Here is a 16,822-nt window from a genome sequence, read left to right as displayed (position 1 = left end):
CACCACCCTGAACTCACCCCATCTCCTATACTGTCTGCTACAAATCCTATGAATAAATCTGCTCCCCACCTAGTAGGTGGTTAACATTATTTTATACATTTATAACATCATTCCTGGGGCCATTCATGTCTTCACTCATCCTTTTTTATTTCTTTATTAATTTTGATTTATTTGTACTATAGTTTTATATTTATATGATTAATTCACAATTGCTATTCAAATACAGTTCATGTACAAACATCCTGTAATACTGACAACACCTGAGAGCTTGTTAGAAATGCAGCATCTCAGGCCCCAATCCAGAATCAGAATTTATATTTCAACGAAGTCCCCGAGTAATTGGTATACACAAGAAAATGTGGGAAGCATGACTTTAGACCACTTTCATCTGCTCTCTAACAATATAGGGTGTGTATAAGTGATTTATCAGAATGAATTTACGTCTTCTAGAAAATAAATTGTATTGACTGGGCTACCCATGCTGATGATAAGTCTTACTTTCATTTTGTGGATGAAGTTAAGGAACAAGTTCAGAATTTGCTCAGAGATACACAACAAGTGAGTGGTAACTAGAAATAGACGAGTTTTCCCAGCTCTACACACTTATTTGCTCATACCATGAATCTTGCATGGGTGGGCCTGAAACTGAGTCAAAGTCTCTGTGATTTTCCCTTATCCAAATGAGGACATTCGCAATCCATAAAGAAGTTTTACTTTGACAAAGCAAACTTCCTCTGACAAAAACCTCAAACTTTTCATGCTGCAAAAATGTTGTCAGAGAAGCATGGATGTGAGTAACAAGATGAAAATAAGGCAGCTGATTCTCAATACATCCTAGTCACATCTGGGAAAGGGTGTAACCAATTCGAGAATCTAGGAGTAGTAATCCTGACTTGCACTTCTCATTTTGACCCATGGATGATGATGAGTTCAGAATTACATGGGCAGACGGATGCCCACGGGTAAGGCTATAAGACATAACATAACTAATGTCACTGAGCCAGATACCCTGGAAGATGGTTTATGAGTGATATTTAAAATTATAAAAATTAGTTTATAAAAATCTTTTAAATCCTGAGGCACCTGGGTGCCTCAACTGGTTAAATGTCTGCCTTTGGCTCAAGTCATGATTTTAGAGTCCTGGGATGAAGTCCTATGTTGGGCTTTCTGCTCAGCGGTGTTAGCTTCTCTTTCTCACTCTCCCTCTCTGCCCACTCTCTCTGTTTCTCTCTCTCTCTCTCTCTCTCTCTCTCTCTCTCTCTCTCAAATAACTAAATAAAATCTCTTTAAAAAGTCTTTTAGGGTAATGCCAGGGTCCTGAGATCCAGCCCCACACAGGACTCCCTGCTCACTGAGAGCCTGCTTCTCCCTCTCCTCCCTGCTTGTGCTCTCTCGGTCTCAATAAATAAAATCTTTAAAAAAATCTCAAATTCTACTAAAAAGTAACAATATAATGTGGTTATATATGATAGTCTATATGATACCACAGGTCTTCCTAGCTGAACATTAAAATGTCCAGAATTGGCTTTTAAAAAGATCAATGGTAAACAAGAAAAAAAAATGAAAACAACATCCTTCATAGGAAAAACTAACCGAAATATCTGACATTAAAACCTAGTGGTTCTTTTAATGAAAAAAGTATTTCTTCCATTTGTTTCACCTTAATAAAGTCCAGCTTTATTCCCTTATGAAGCTTACAGTTTCATAAGAAGACCCCCAATCCTGGCATGCTTCAGAAAAGTCCAATTGAACCTAGAAAAATAAAAGCGATCATGGGAAGCCTGAGAGATTGTGCACAGCATAAACAACAATACCGAGTTTCCTTTGGGAAAAATGGAATTAGGCAAAAACATTTAAATTGCAAACATGTGTTCAAAATGGAAATCATGGGAGAAGCCCAATGCTCTGCAGATGCCAGACAAAAACTTCCAGAAAAGAGATTTTAAAAAGCAAATTTTACCTCACAATTTAATTTCCTTTTTCAGTTTTCACGTTCAGTCAATGGTGCTGGTGTTGACAAGAACCCTGGGAGCTGATGGTAGTCCAAGGAGGACGGGGCCAGGGGAATCTGAGGAGGCTCAATTCTATCTCCAGGAAAAAGAGTAAGTTCAGGATTTGATCTGGATGCAGAACTCAGTGACTTGACAGGCAGTTAAGACACAAAAAGTGTGAACTATACACAGGTACACACAGAGGCAGGCACTGCTGTTTCAACAGCTGGCAGAGCCAGGAAGCACTGAGAAGGAAATGGATCAGGGTGGTGGCCAGTAGTAAGCACAGTCAGATTGCCTGGATTTGAAGGTTCTGGAAGGCTTCAAAGGGTCTGAGAGAAATGCACAGGGGAAGAATCTGAAGCATCAGTGTATGGAAGCCTGTTGCTCCTCTGCAGTTTATAAGAATGTCTTTTAACTATTGTGATCGTGATGAAAAGTCATAGTGTGTGTGTGTTCATCTGGAAGCAACCTAAGTTCTAATGTCTTAGAAAGGGCAAATATATACAAACATTTACTAAAGATAATACTAAATAATTTTAGCAAACAGAAACAGGGGAGATCCATTGTTTCTGTCACTCTAATCATTTCTATAACCTCTCACCTTTTTTTTTTTTTTTTTTTTTTTGCATGCTGAGTCACATATACACACAAAGAAGGATTAAACAAGAAGCTTGTGTGTGGAGGAGAAGAAACTTTGCCCCAGAAATATGCTCCTGTTCTCTACCCCTGTTATCTCAGCCACCCTGTGAGATTCTTTTATGGTCAGTTGCTGTTCAATCCTTTAGCTAAGGGCTCTTAACAAGTCAGATATGGCTATAACCACCAAGCCCCTCCCCTGGAGATTATACCTCTGCAGATCTGGGAAATTCAATTTTTGAATTGAATTTCAATTAATCCAAATTGTTTTAAGATCCTCCACTTTACTTACAGATCTTTAAGTTCATTTTAAAAATGCATTTGTGTCCTTAAAATATGTTCCCAACAGATTCCTGGTTTTCTTGGAGAGCTGGAGTTATTTCATTCTTGGTTTGTATGAAGGGTAGGAGTGTGTGAGAGAACATGGAGAAAAAATGTTTCTCTTCAGGGTATGGTATAGTTGTATTTTGTTGCCTGTATAATGGACCATAATCCTCAGTGCATCATGCACACAAATCTGGAAAGCATCGAGATTGATCATAATAATACTGATCTGGCTCTCTTATCTTTGATTGGGGATCCAGAATTCTTGCTTTTCCTAAGATGTTCTCTGAGTTAGTTTGTTCATCTTTTGTATGGTTTTATTACTCTATAAACTAAGGTTGGGACTTCTTTTCTTTTTGATGACACTTAAAACCACTGACTCCACAAATCACCTTCGCTTCCTGCCAAGCTTTATATAATCAAAGCATATTGAAAGCTGTGGGAAGAGAAAAAGGATGGTCTACAGAGCCAGACTCCTTGGGCTTTAAATCAGTAATCCCACAGACTAGTGAATAAGGGTAGACTTTTAACCTCTATATGGCTCCATTCCTCCATTGATATGAATAATGCCATCTTTTTTAGCTTTATTTTTTTCTTCTTTAGCTTTAATTATGAAAATACACATCACATTAAATCTACTATCTTAACTTTATTTATTTATTTATTTATTTATTTATTTATTTATTTATTTATTTATTTTTGAGAGAGGGGAAGAGGGGGGGTGTAGAGGAAGAGGGAGAGAGAGACTCTCAGGCAGGCTCCATGTCCAGAGCAGAGCCCATTGTGGGGCTGGATCTCACAACCCTGAGATCAAGATCTGAGACAACCAAGAGTCTTGATACTTAACCCACTGAGCCACCCAGGCACCCCTTAACCATTTTTAAATATACACTTCAACGGTATTAAGTACATTCACATTGCAGCATGACCAAGTCCAGAACTTTTTCATCTTATAAAAGTGAAACTCTACACGTGAAAAAATAGTTCTCCACTTCCCCCTTCCCAAGCTTCTGCACTACTCTTCATTCTGTTCTATGAATTTGACTACTCTAGATACTACATGTAAGTGGAATCACACAATATTAAATTGGCTTAATTAACTTAGTATAATGTGCTCAAGTTTCATTTATACTGTAGCATGTATCAGAATTCTCTTCCTTGTTAAAGCTGAATAATATTCCATTGGAGGTATAATTCACATTTTGTTTATCAAATTATCCATTGATGAACACTTGTTCTGCTCTTGTCTTTTGCTTACTATGAATAATGCTGCAATGAACATGGGTGCATACATTTTTCTTTGGAATTCTGCTTTCAATTCTTTTGGTTATATACTCAGAAGTAGAATTGCTGTATTTTCAATAACATCTGCTATCTCCAATAACAGATGCTATTTTCGAGATCAGACGAGATCGGGCGCGTTCAGGGTGGTATGGCCGTAGACAACAGATGCTATTTTCAATTACATCTGCATCATTTTAGATTCCCACTAACAATGCCTAAGAGTTCTAATTGCTCTATAGAGTTGTTCTGATTATTAAATGAGTTAACACAAACAACATGCTTATAATATAGCCTGACAATGGCATCTTTAAAAAAAACTGTATTATTATTAACATGTTTGTTAAAAATGCAGTATTTGTTATTACAGAGATATGAGACCTTGAAACCTTGGTATCTGTCCTGTAAGAATTCTCTAAATAAAACCTAATCATACTACTAGTAGCATATAAAATCTAGTTATATGAAACCTAAAGAAAAAATATCACCTGAATTTTTTGTGCTTAAAAGAGGGGGTATCCCTGGGTGACTCTGTCTCTGCCTCTCTCTGTGTGTGTCTCTCATGAATGAATGGATGAAATCTTTAAAAAAAAAAAAAGAAGAAAAGAAGAAGAAAGAAAGAATTCAGGTTTAGCATCAATACAAGAAAAAAACAAATTCTAAAAGAACAAATTAAAAGTGAGTAAGCATTACTTGAAATCCATATTAGAATTAGCTCATGAGTTCATGCATCATAGGATTACAAGGGAACAGTGAGGCTCCATATTGTAGACATGGGCCAGGCTCTTGGGGCAGCAAAGAGAAAAGTGTGCCAACTAGCTTAGTTTGTTGTGTTAAATATACAAGAAGAAAAGAGTACTGGTAAAGAAAGCTTTTATTATTCTTGTTTATTTGCTTTTGTAAAAAGTGTAAATACTAATAAGTGTGTGTACATATGCACTGATTTAATGAGATTTTGTATAGAAACAAACTGTGAATGAGACCTTTCATCAAAGCCATATTCACACTGCACCAACATTCACTGCATTCCCTACTTCTCAGTGTTGCTCTTTAATAACAAAACCATGGACATTATAGTACACTGATGTTCATTTCGTAAGGGTTTCTTTATTTGGGATGGATTCTCAGTTGTTTAGGTTTCTTCCACACACAAAAATAATGTTCGAACTAAGAACAAATTTCTAAGACAACAAATTAACTTGTCTTTACAAAGCATGTTTATTGAACTTTTATTGTTTTTTTAAAGAATAAAATCTCAATCAACTGCTACAATGCAAACCTAAATGGTCTTTGTTTCATTGTTTTATATGAGAAAATTGCTGCAAAACAAATTAAATTACAGGTTTGGAAGAAAACTGATTGTGGAAGCTATGAGAAGTTTGAGATTAAATTTAGAATAAAATGAAGAACTTTATCATCAACAATCTTCACTTTCTGAAAATAATTTTTTATGAATATTTCTAAAGAAAATAAAAACTGACCCATAGATAACTTTTAGTAACATCAAAACATGCCTGAAGAGTCTCCAATTAATACTCATGCACCACTTCTGAAAAATTCTGGACATTTGTATTTAGGCCTTGTCATGATATCCAAACCAGTAGAAATAATATATATATATATATATATATATATATATATATATATATAATTATATAAAATTATATAAATATAATTATATATATATTTAAAGATTTTATTTATTTATTCATGAGAGACAGAGAGAGAGAGAGAGAGAGAGGCAGAGACACAGGCAGAGGGAGAAGCAGGCTCTATGCAGGGAGCCCGATGTGGGACTTGATCCTGGGACTCCAGTATCTCACCCTGAGCCAAAGGCAGGTGCTCAACCACTGAACCACCATGCAACCCAGTAGAAATTATATTTTAATTTTTATACATGTATTTATACATGTATTATAATATCAAAATATTATTAGGCCCAAATATAGAAGTTAAATTGGTTGGAAGTTTGAATCTGCTGTGTATTCTTTTTCAATTCAATTCAGCCAAATTCTAAAATAGATTCAATGAGATGATTCATATCTCAATACAATGGTATTTCAACGGATTGAAATAAATTGCATACAATTTTATCCTTTGTCATTTCTTTTAATTTTAAAATATATATTATAATGTAGAATTAAAATTTATATAGTTCTTTTTTTTTATGATTCTATACATTTATTTCCAAGAGACACAGAGAAAGGAAGAGACAGAAGCAGGCTCCCCGCCAGAAGCCCAATATGGAATTCCATCCCAGGGTTCCAGGATCATGACCAGACCTGAAGGCAAACACTCAACCACTGAGCCACCCAGGCATCCCAAAAATTTATGTAGATTTTAAGATGAAATATGATATTTTAAAAAAATTTTATTCTTGGCATACATGATTTGGGCTCTGCTTCAGAACTTGCCCTCCTCTCCATACCTAGGCTCACGTTTACCTTAATCTTTTGTTAGAAGATCTTCAATATTACCTTTAAAAAGGGATGATAAGTCTGGAGTTGCAAAAGCAAGTATCTATGATACATAAACTACCAAAACTAAAACAGGAGGAATAGAAGACCCATAACCAGCAAGAATATTGAACCAATTATCAAAAGCCTCCCAAAAAACAAGAGTCCAGGGCCAGATGGTTTCCCAGGGGAATTCTACAAAATATTTTAATAAGAATTAATGAAATTTTTCTGAAGCTATTTCAAAAAATAGAAATGGAAGGAAAACTTCCAGAATCTCTCTATGAGACCAGCAATACCTTGATTCCGAAACCAAAGACCCCACCAAAAAGGAGAATTACAAACCAATATACCTGATGAAGATGGATGCCAAAATTCTCACTAAAATACTAGTCAATAGGATCCACTAGTACATTAAAAGGATTATTCACCATGACCAAGTATGATTTATTCTTGGGCTGCAAGGGCAGTTCAACATCAACAAGTCAATCCATTTGATACATTACATTAATAAAAGAAAGGACAAGAATCATATGATCTTCTCAATTGATGCAGAGAAAGCATTTGACAAAGTACAGCATCCCTTCTTGATTACAACTCTTCACAATGTAGGGATAGAAGGAATGTACAGCAATATCATAATAGCCATATATGAAAAGCCTGCAATGAATATCATTCTTAATGGGAAGAAACAGAGCTGTTCCCCTAGAGTCAGGAACATGACAGTGTTGTCCACTCTCATCACCCCTATTCAACATAGTACTAGAAGTCCTAGACTCAGCAATCAGGCAACAAAAAGAAATTAAAGGCATTCAAATTGGCAAGGAAGAAGTCAAACTCTCACTCTTCACATGACATGATACTCAATGTAGAAAACCCAAAAGACTCCATCCCCAAATTGCTAGAACCAACAGCAAGACAAAAGAAAGAGAAATTAAGGAATCAATCCCATTTACAATTGCACACAAAACCATACGATACCTAGGAATAAACCTAACCAAAGAGCCAAAGGATCTGTGTCTTCCTTAATTTCTTTCATGAGAAATTTTATGAAAAAATTATCTTTCATGAGAAATTAAGGAAGACACAAAGAAATGGAAAAATGTTCCAGGCTCATGGATTGGAAGAATGAATATTGTTAAAATGTCTATGCTACCTAGAGCAATCTATACATAAAACGCAATCCTTATCAAAATACCATCAACATTTTTCACCGACATGGAAGAAATAATCCTAAAATTTGTTTGGAACCAGAAAAGACCCCGAATAGCCAAACAACTATTGAAAAAGAAAGCCAAAGCTGGTGGCATCACAATTCTGGACTTAAAGTTATATTTCAAAGCTGTAATCATCAAGACAGTATGATACTGGCACAAAAATAGACACATAGATAAATGGAACAGAACAGAGAATCCAGAAATGGATCCTCAACTTTATGGTCAACTAATATGTAACAAAATAGGAAAGAATATCCAATGGAAAAAAGGCAGTCCAAGAAATGGTGCTGGGAATATCAAACAGCTACACACAGAAGAGTGAAACTGGACCATTTTCTTACACCACACACAAAAGTAGACTCAATATGGATGAAAGACCTAAATGTGAGACACGAATCCATCAAAATTGCAGAACACAGGTACAATTCTCTTTTACTTCTGCTGCAGCAACCTCTTGCTAGATATGTGTCCAAAGGCAAGGAAAACAAGGGCAAAAATGAACTATTGGGACTTCATCAAATAAAAAGCTTTTGCACAGCAAAAGAAACAGTTGACAATACCAAAAGACAACTGACAGACTGGGAGAATATTTTTTTCAAATGTCTTATCAGATAAAGGGCTAGTATCCAAAATCTATAAAGAACTTATCAAACTTAACACCCAAAGAACAAATAATCCAGTCAAGAAATGGGCAGAAGACATGAACAGACATGTAGAAGACATATACAAGGCCAACAGACACGTGAAAAAATGCTCAAATAACTTGGCATCAGGGAAATACAAATCAAAACCACAATGAGATATCACCTCACGCCAGTCAGAATGGCAAAAATGAATAAGTCAAGAAAGGACAGATGTTGGAGAGGATGTGGAGAAAGGGGAACCCTCTTACACTATGCTTGGGAATGCAAACTGGTTGTAGCCACTCTGGAAAACATGATGGAGATTCCTTGAAAACTTGAAAATAGAGCTACCCTGTGACCCAACAATTGCACTACTGGGTATTTACCACAAAGATACAAATGTAGTGATCTGAAGTGAAGAGCCACCTGCACCCCAATGTTTATAACAGTAATGTCCACAATAGCCAAACTAAGTAAAAAGCCCAGATGTCCACTGACAGATGAATGGATAAAGAAGATGTGGTATATATACACAGTGGAATGCTACTCAGCCATCAAAAAATGAAATCTTGCCATTGCAATGATGTGGATGGACCTAGAGAATATTATGCTGAGCAAAATATGTCAATCAGAGAAAGACAATTATTGTATGATCTCACTCATATATGAGATTTAAGAAATAAAACAGAGGATCATAGGGGAGGGGAGGGAAAAATAAAACCAGGTGAAATTAGAGGCAGATAAACCATAAGAGTCTATTAATTACGGGACACAAACTAAGGGTCACTGGAGGGGAGGAAGTGAGGGGATAGGATATCTGGCTGATGAACATTAAGGAAGCCACATGATGTAATTTACAGTGTGTATTATATAAGACTGATGAATCGCTGACCTCTACCTCTGAAACCATTAATACATTATATGTTAATTGAATTTAAATAAATAAATAAATAAATAAATAAATAAATAAATAAATAAATAAATAAAAATTAAAATGAAAGGTAAAGAGCCAAAAAAAATTGGGGTATTTAAAGAATATTCTAAAAAATCTTTATATTTTCCTCTCAACATGAAATTATATTATACAGAGAAGTTTAAACTGAATTTTGCTATTTTTGTTTCATTTTTTAATTTTTAAAATTTTTAAATTTTTTATAGATATAATTTATTTATTCATGATCGACACACAGAGAGAGGCAGAGACATAGGCAGAGGGAGAAGCAAGCTCCATGCAGGGAGCCTGATGTGAGACTTGATCTCAGGACTCCAGGATCATGCCCTGGGCTGAAGGCAGACCCTCAACCGCTGAGCCACCCAGGCGTCCCTGTTTTTGTTTTTAGAAACAGAGAGAGAGCCTAGGTACAAGCCAGTGGGGAAGAGAAGACCAGAGGGAGACAGAGAGTATCCTAAGCAGACTCTGTGCTAGGTGGAGAGCCTGACACGAGATCCATCTCAGGACCCTGAGATAATGATGGAGCCAAAATCAAGAGTTGGTCACTTAACTGACAGACACCCAGGCACCCTGAATTTTACTATAAACAAAAATCATTTCTTCAGAAATAATTTTAGAAGCAGAATTGCTAATCAAAGTTATGTATTTTGTAGTTTGCACTACTTTATTTTTATTTTTATTAATTTAAGTAATTTAGTTATTTATAAGACACACAGAGAGAGAGGCAGAAACACAGGCAGAGGGAGAAGCAGCCTCCCTGCAGGGAGCCAAATGCAGGACTCCATCCCAGGACCCCAAGATCACGCTTTAAATACTCATCAGCAAAATACCAATGCACCTTTTATCTATCCTAGTGACCAACATTTGACATGGCAAACTTTATCGGATTGTATAATCATATTGGCAAAAACTGTCAATCATCTCATTATTTTAGTTGGCATTTCCTTACTTATGTCTGAGCTTGACTTTTTTTCAGTCTATCCTGATTTAATGTTGTTTTTAAGGAAGTGGGTAAACTTATTAATCTTTTCCTATTTTTCTATTAAAATATTTGTGTTCCAATCATTTTAGGAACTCTATATATTAAGGATAATAATATTTTTTCTTCCATAAATAGAAAAAAATATTTCCCAAACTTGTCATTTTAATTGTGTTTATTTTCTTGACAGGAATTGTGGTATTCAGGGGTCTCAGCTGTCTCAGTTGGTTAAGTGTCTGCCTTTGGCTCAAGTCATGATCCCATGGGACTCCTTGCTCAGCCAGGAGCCTGCTTCTCCCTCTCCTACTGCCTGTTGCTCCCCCTGTTTGTGTACTCTGCCTCTCTGTCAAATAAATTAAAATCTTAAAAAAAAAAAAAGGAATTGTGGCATGCAATTTACCTTTGCAAAATACCTTAGTATTTATTAATAAATTTTACTTTTTTATTACTTATTTTATAAGAAGGTAAGTTCCTTTGAGACAAATAATGTATCTTATGCTTTAAAAAATGGCATATGAAAGGCAATTACAAAGAAATGCTGAATACATACTTGCTTTTTATATATGCATTGGTAAGGAAAAGAGGCTCTAAGTTGCAGCCATGCATGCTTATAATGACTGCAGTGCATATTTTTTACTGCATATTTATAAAAATAACATTATAAAATTGTGAACTTAGTAATACTGTAAAAACATTCTAAAGGGTTTTTAAAGATATTTTATTTATTTATTCTTGAGAGACACAGAGAGAGGCAGAGACATAGGCAGAGGGAGAAACAGCCTCCCCTTAAGGAGCTTAACTTGATCCCAGAACCCCGTGACCATGCCCTGAGCCAAAGGCAGTTTCTCAACCACTGAACCATCCAGGTGTCCCATGTCCTAAAAGTTTTAAACAGCTAGTTAAAAAATGGAAAGTGAGAGGAAATGTTAGAACTAGAAGTGCTATTTTGTGATACTTAACTCATTCAGTGACAGTTTTCTCAAATTATGTTTTTCCTAGGTCCCTTTTACATTTTGAACACATTTATTTTTATTTTCCTTATCTAAGAGTGTGCAAATTAATATTCTAATATCTATCTACATTCTCCAAATTTCTTTGTTTTCCTACCAGTGGTTTCTGCATGTATATTTTTTCTCAGTTACCCTTCTTATGAATGTGTGAATCTGAAGAAGAAGTCAATCTTTTGTGCAACTTCTGTTTCCCTGTAATTCCCCAGCAATTCTTGAGCATAAGGCCATCTCTTTCCTTCCATGATAAAAAAAAAAAATGGTAAGAATCACTTCCTTGAAATTCCTTGTGTCATCATAGCTCATCTACCTGAGAAGGCAGGGATTAGGACAGCGATGAATCTACTTCCTTGTCTGAAAGCACGTTACACTGACACATGTCACCAAAGTTCTTTCTCCTCACTTCCCTCTTCAGAATTGGAGAAGTCCCTCATTTGAATATTGACATACCTGTTTACCTCAGTCATCTTTAATGAACAAGAAGAATGATAGCAGTGAAGGGTCATTATTGGATTAGAAATATGTACAAGAAATAAAAGTTATTAAGTTGGGAACTAACTGAAAATATCCAAAAGTGGGCTGATCGAATCTGGATTTTTTTCTTTAGATGTCTTCGAAAGAAAAAAAGTCAACTTGTTCAACAGTAGTTCAAAGTCCTTTGATGATGGCAAAACCTGGGTCTTATTCCTTTCATAAGCCAGTTGTCTTTCAGGATCTCACTTAGGGACTCCAGGTTGTGTACTGCAACATGAGTGACCTGGAATTGTAGAGTGCACAACATACACAACGTATTTGCGGGTGCTATAGACTAGCACTAATCATGACCGTTAGAATGCACTTGCTAAATGTTTTGATAAATGAAAGTCTTTTAGATTTATGTTAATAACCATAGTTATATGATATAGTAATAGGAGTTTTTAGTCTTAAATATAAGAAGTATCTTAATTTTATTTAGACAATTGTGTTTGGTAAATACTAACATGTAATTAATCTTACAATTATTTGACCTCTAATTGTTAATTTGGTCCAAAGGCCAAGTAATCAGCCTTGGGAACACAGTGGGAATACAGCACAAAAACAGAAACAAAAACAAAAACAAAAATAAATAAAAAGAACATACTACAGTGATAAGATCATGAACAAGTTCAAATTCTTCCACTTGTTTGTCACTTGTTGGATAAACTCTACTGAAACCACAATGAGCACAAAAGTAAATTCTCTGGGTGGCTCTGTCAGGCATTGGTCTTTGGCTGAGGTTATGATCCCAGAGTCCCATAATGGAGCCACTCATCCAGCCTCTGCTCAGTGGGGAGCCTGCTTCTCTCTCTGCCCCTCCCCCCACTCATGCTCTTTATCCTTCTCTCAAATAAATAGTCTTTTTTTAAAAGTCAATTCTCATATATAACTTCCACCAATCAAATATATTCTTTTCTTTCTCAAGAAAGGGAGGTGTTTTGGTTAGGCAAGACAAGGTTCTTGGGGTTGTGTATATGAATATGTATTCTTTTTTTTTTCTTTCTCTTTGTTAGTTACAGTGATTTTACAGAAGAATAGATAGTGAATGTGAATGTCTCGGTACCAAAAGTTGCAATCTTGGGTGCCATAGAAGTGTTGACTTTTTTAGCTGCCATGGAAAAAAGTCCTGTTTGATAGGCTGTGGGTTTTGTATAACCCCCGGCCTTCTCTTGGCCATAGAGAAGGAAATAAGAAAACCTGCTACTTGATGACCGATCTTCTTCCCATTTACTCACACCCCACCCCATCCCACCCTACCCCAACACACACACACACACACACACACACACACAGAGTCTGATTCAGAAAGATACAAAGAGACAAAGAGCATGATCCTATCCTTGTTCATTATAATGTTAAAGGGCTTGATTTGGAGACCTTCCCTCCTCTTGATGGAAGTGGGGGAAGGAACACAGGTGGACTCTCCTTTAGCAGACCTAGGAAAGTGGAGAGGAACAACTGCCTGCACCCTCCATACTTCTGCCTGTGGTTTCCACTTCCTGAAAAAGAAACAACAAAAGCTGCCTTAAGGAAGTAAACTTTTGGCCTGAGACCTCATAGCTATCTCAGCAAAACATGGAAATGATAGTTTCTGTTAACATTTAATTTGAACTTTAGTATCTCAACCTTTGCTCCATTGTTTCTTCCTCTCTGATCTCTATGGCTTCTGAGACACCCACCCCATATCTGAACTTTGTCGACTCTCAACCTCAGGGAATGCATTGTTGGGAATGCAATATTGAATACATTGCTTGGTACAAGTTTTTTTTATAAAAGAGATATTTAATAATTTGTGTTTTAGATTAAGTAGTGGTTCTTTGGACATACATCAACAAATGAGTCAAAAATACTATACTAGTCAATTTTTAAAGGCATTTTTAGAAATTGTAATTTCATAGCCGAGTAAGTTCTTAGAAAGTTTTCTGCTGCCTCTTAGGCACCTACCTTCTAGATTTTTACTCAAATTGTTTTTGCAAATAATTGCCATTATTTGCTGCTTTAGAAGAAGTTGTATTCGTGCTTTTAAGAATTTTAACTTTCATAACTGGATGAGGTAAACATATCAGAGAAAGTAGTCTAAGATGTTTGCTTAATGAACAAATGTTCTGGTTGCTTTTATTTTACCTTCATGAAATAAAATTTTTTCCTTTAGAAAGTATAATAATAAATTTTTCATTTTGCTTTTGGTAAAATCAGGGTGATACTATGTCTTATAGTTACTGAACTCTACAAAGTTTAAATTCACTTGAGATCTTTGAATGGTTTTGTATACTTCTAAAGAAATAAAGAGCTTAACATCATGTCCCCTAAAACGATACAGTATATTAATTGATGTGGCAAGTTGAATATACACCCTATGAATATCTCAATGTACCCAGAAAATAATAAATTTAACCAGGAAAGAAACACAAAATGGTGATTCAAACTTCTGTAAATATGCATGGCTCATGTATTTACTATTCTTGGTATCATTTTTAACTTTTTCTGAAGAACTGTACTCTCTGAGACAACCTGACTCCACTGAAAATCTGGACACAGTGGTTGGGCATCTGCCCTCAGTGCAGGGAGTGGTCCTGAAAGTCCCGGGATCGAGTCCCACATCGAGCTCCCTGCATGGAACTTGCTTCTCCCTCTGCCTGTGTCTCTGCTTCTCTCTCTCTGTGTCTCTCATGAATAAATAAATAAAATCTTTAAAAAAAGATCTGTAGGAGGTAAAGGCATAGAAAGTGTAGAATGGTGTATTATAACTCATACCTTACCTCACTCACACTATCTGTGTCTCCTTTGTCCAGAATATAACCTGTTTTGTTATGTCGTGACTTCTTTTTTAAATCCTCTTCACTGGGGTGCCTGGGTAGTATAGTTGGTTAAGTGTTGGACTCTTGATTTCAGCTCATGTCATGATATCAGGGCTGTGGATCAAGCGCTGTATCAGGCTCTGTGCTCAGTGGGGTTTTTGCTTGAGATTTCTGTCCCTCTGCCCCTCCCCCTGCTCTCTCTCTTTCAAATAAATAAAATAAGTCTTTGAAAAAATAAAAAAAAATCCCCTTTAATATCTGGTCTGCATCATTTTCAGCCAATTATATTAGAGATTTAAGGCTGAAGGTCAGAACTGAAGGTATTTCCTAACCTTGTGGCTGTCACTTTGCTATCTGCATAGTCTGGGAAATGCTCCTTAATTTGTCCAGTGCCAATTTTCTAATTTATAAAGCACTGACTTTGTTCAAAATGAAGTAGGATTGTGTAGTGAAGCAGTATTGCCTAGATTCAGATACCAGTTCTGTTGGACATTAGGGAAGCTGCATATTATCTCAGTTTCAGCCGTGTCTCATATAAAAAGGGGAAATGCTGTATTAAATTCATAAAAATTATGCAAACTTCAACATGTGTTCATGAAGCACTTAGTACCATTCTCTAGTGGTAGGAAGTACTATGCAAATATGAACTCTTATCATTAACCATCCAGCATTCACTTTCTAATTCACTAGCAGGATAGGTTGGGACAATGGATATGGTTTGTGAGCAGTGACAGACAGAAATTAGCTATTTCACTGAATTTTTAATAAGCCAGATGCAGTTATGCTCAGAGTTTTGTCCTCAACAGCAGTAACTTTATTCCCATGAAACTGTCATCCACAACTGGCTTCCGTCTCAACTGTCCTAAATCTGCTTTGCTTTAGAGAGCAGGCTTTAGAAATTGTGTTTTAAGTTTTCCATTCCACTGCCTCAGAAAGCTCCATCAGGACACCTGGGATTGCTACTATGTGCTTATATGGGCCATGTAAGGTGTCAGTGGTTGTCTGTATCCTTCCTCTCTCTAGTTTTCTTATTATTTTCTTTTAACCGCCAAACCCCCCAAACTCAGACACTCTAGGCATCCACTGCTCCCCACACTGTTCACATTTGCTATTACCAAAATTGCTTATGGGAATTCTGAAGCCCTCATAGTGCTTTGGACAGGGCTCTTATGAAAGACACAGCAATCAAAATTATAACTTCTGTTTTACTGAGAGTGTATTCACTCTCCAAAGAAAACTACCTCATGGATTGCTGAGTCAAAATATGGTTTTGATATATCAGTCTCATTTAAAATCTTTAGCAGATATCTAACAAGGCAATGTGAGTGGATCACGCATATCAGTGCAAGTTATTTGACTGTCAGAACTGTATGGGCACAGATGTTACTCTTTTTTGACATTTCCTTAAATGAGGAGTGTCCCTAAACTCCACAGTGCCAAAGCCAGTGCTGCTTCAAACTGCATTTCTACATTTTTTATGTGGTCCTTGTCTCTTTCATTTTTTTGGTAAAAAAATACATAAAACATTTTATTTTGTGCCATTATGTAGTAACCTCTAGTCACCAGGAGTCGTGAGAAATCAGATGGAAAGAATGAAAACAAAAATAGGATTTTGCACTGTGGCAAACTAACGTTTAGAAAAACCTTTATTGGGATCCCTGGGTGGCGCAGCGGTTTGGCGCCTGCCTTTGGCCTGGGGCGCGATCCTGGAGACTCGGGATCGAGTCCCACGTCGGGCTCCCGGTGCATGGAGCCTGCTTCTCCCTCTGCCTGTGTCTCTGCCTCTCTGTCTCTCTCTGTGTGACTATCATGAATAAATAAATAAAATCTTTAAAAAAAAAAAAAAGAAAAAGAAAAACCTTTATTGCAACAAATACTGCAGAGCTAATGAAGTCAGGGAAACCCTGCAATGAAAGATACCCCTCTCTGGTAAGACTGTGAGTTGATAATATTAATAATACCTTGTTAGGATTTGTTACCAGAAGCCTGCCTCTATGTGGGTCTGTGATCAAATGTGCACTCTCTACACAGACCTGCAA

This window comes from Nyctereutes procyonoides, unplaced genomic scaffold, assembly GCF_905146905.1.
Source record: "Nyctereutes procyonoides isolate TBG_1078 unplaced genomic scaffold, NYPRO_anot_genome, whole genome shotgun sequence".
Classification (NCBI taxonomy): Eukaryota; Metazoa; Chordata; class Mammalia; order Carnivora; family Canidae; genus Nyctereutes; species Nyctereutes procyonoides.
This window is presented reverse-complemented; position numbering follows the sequence as displayed.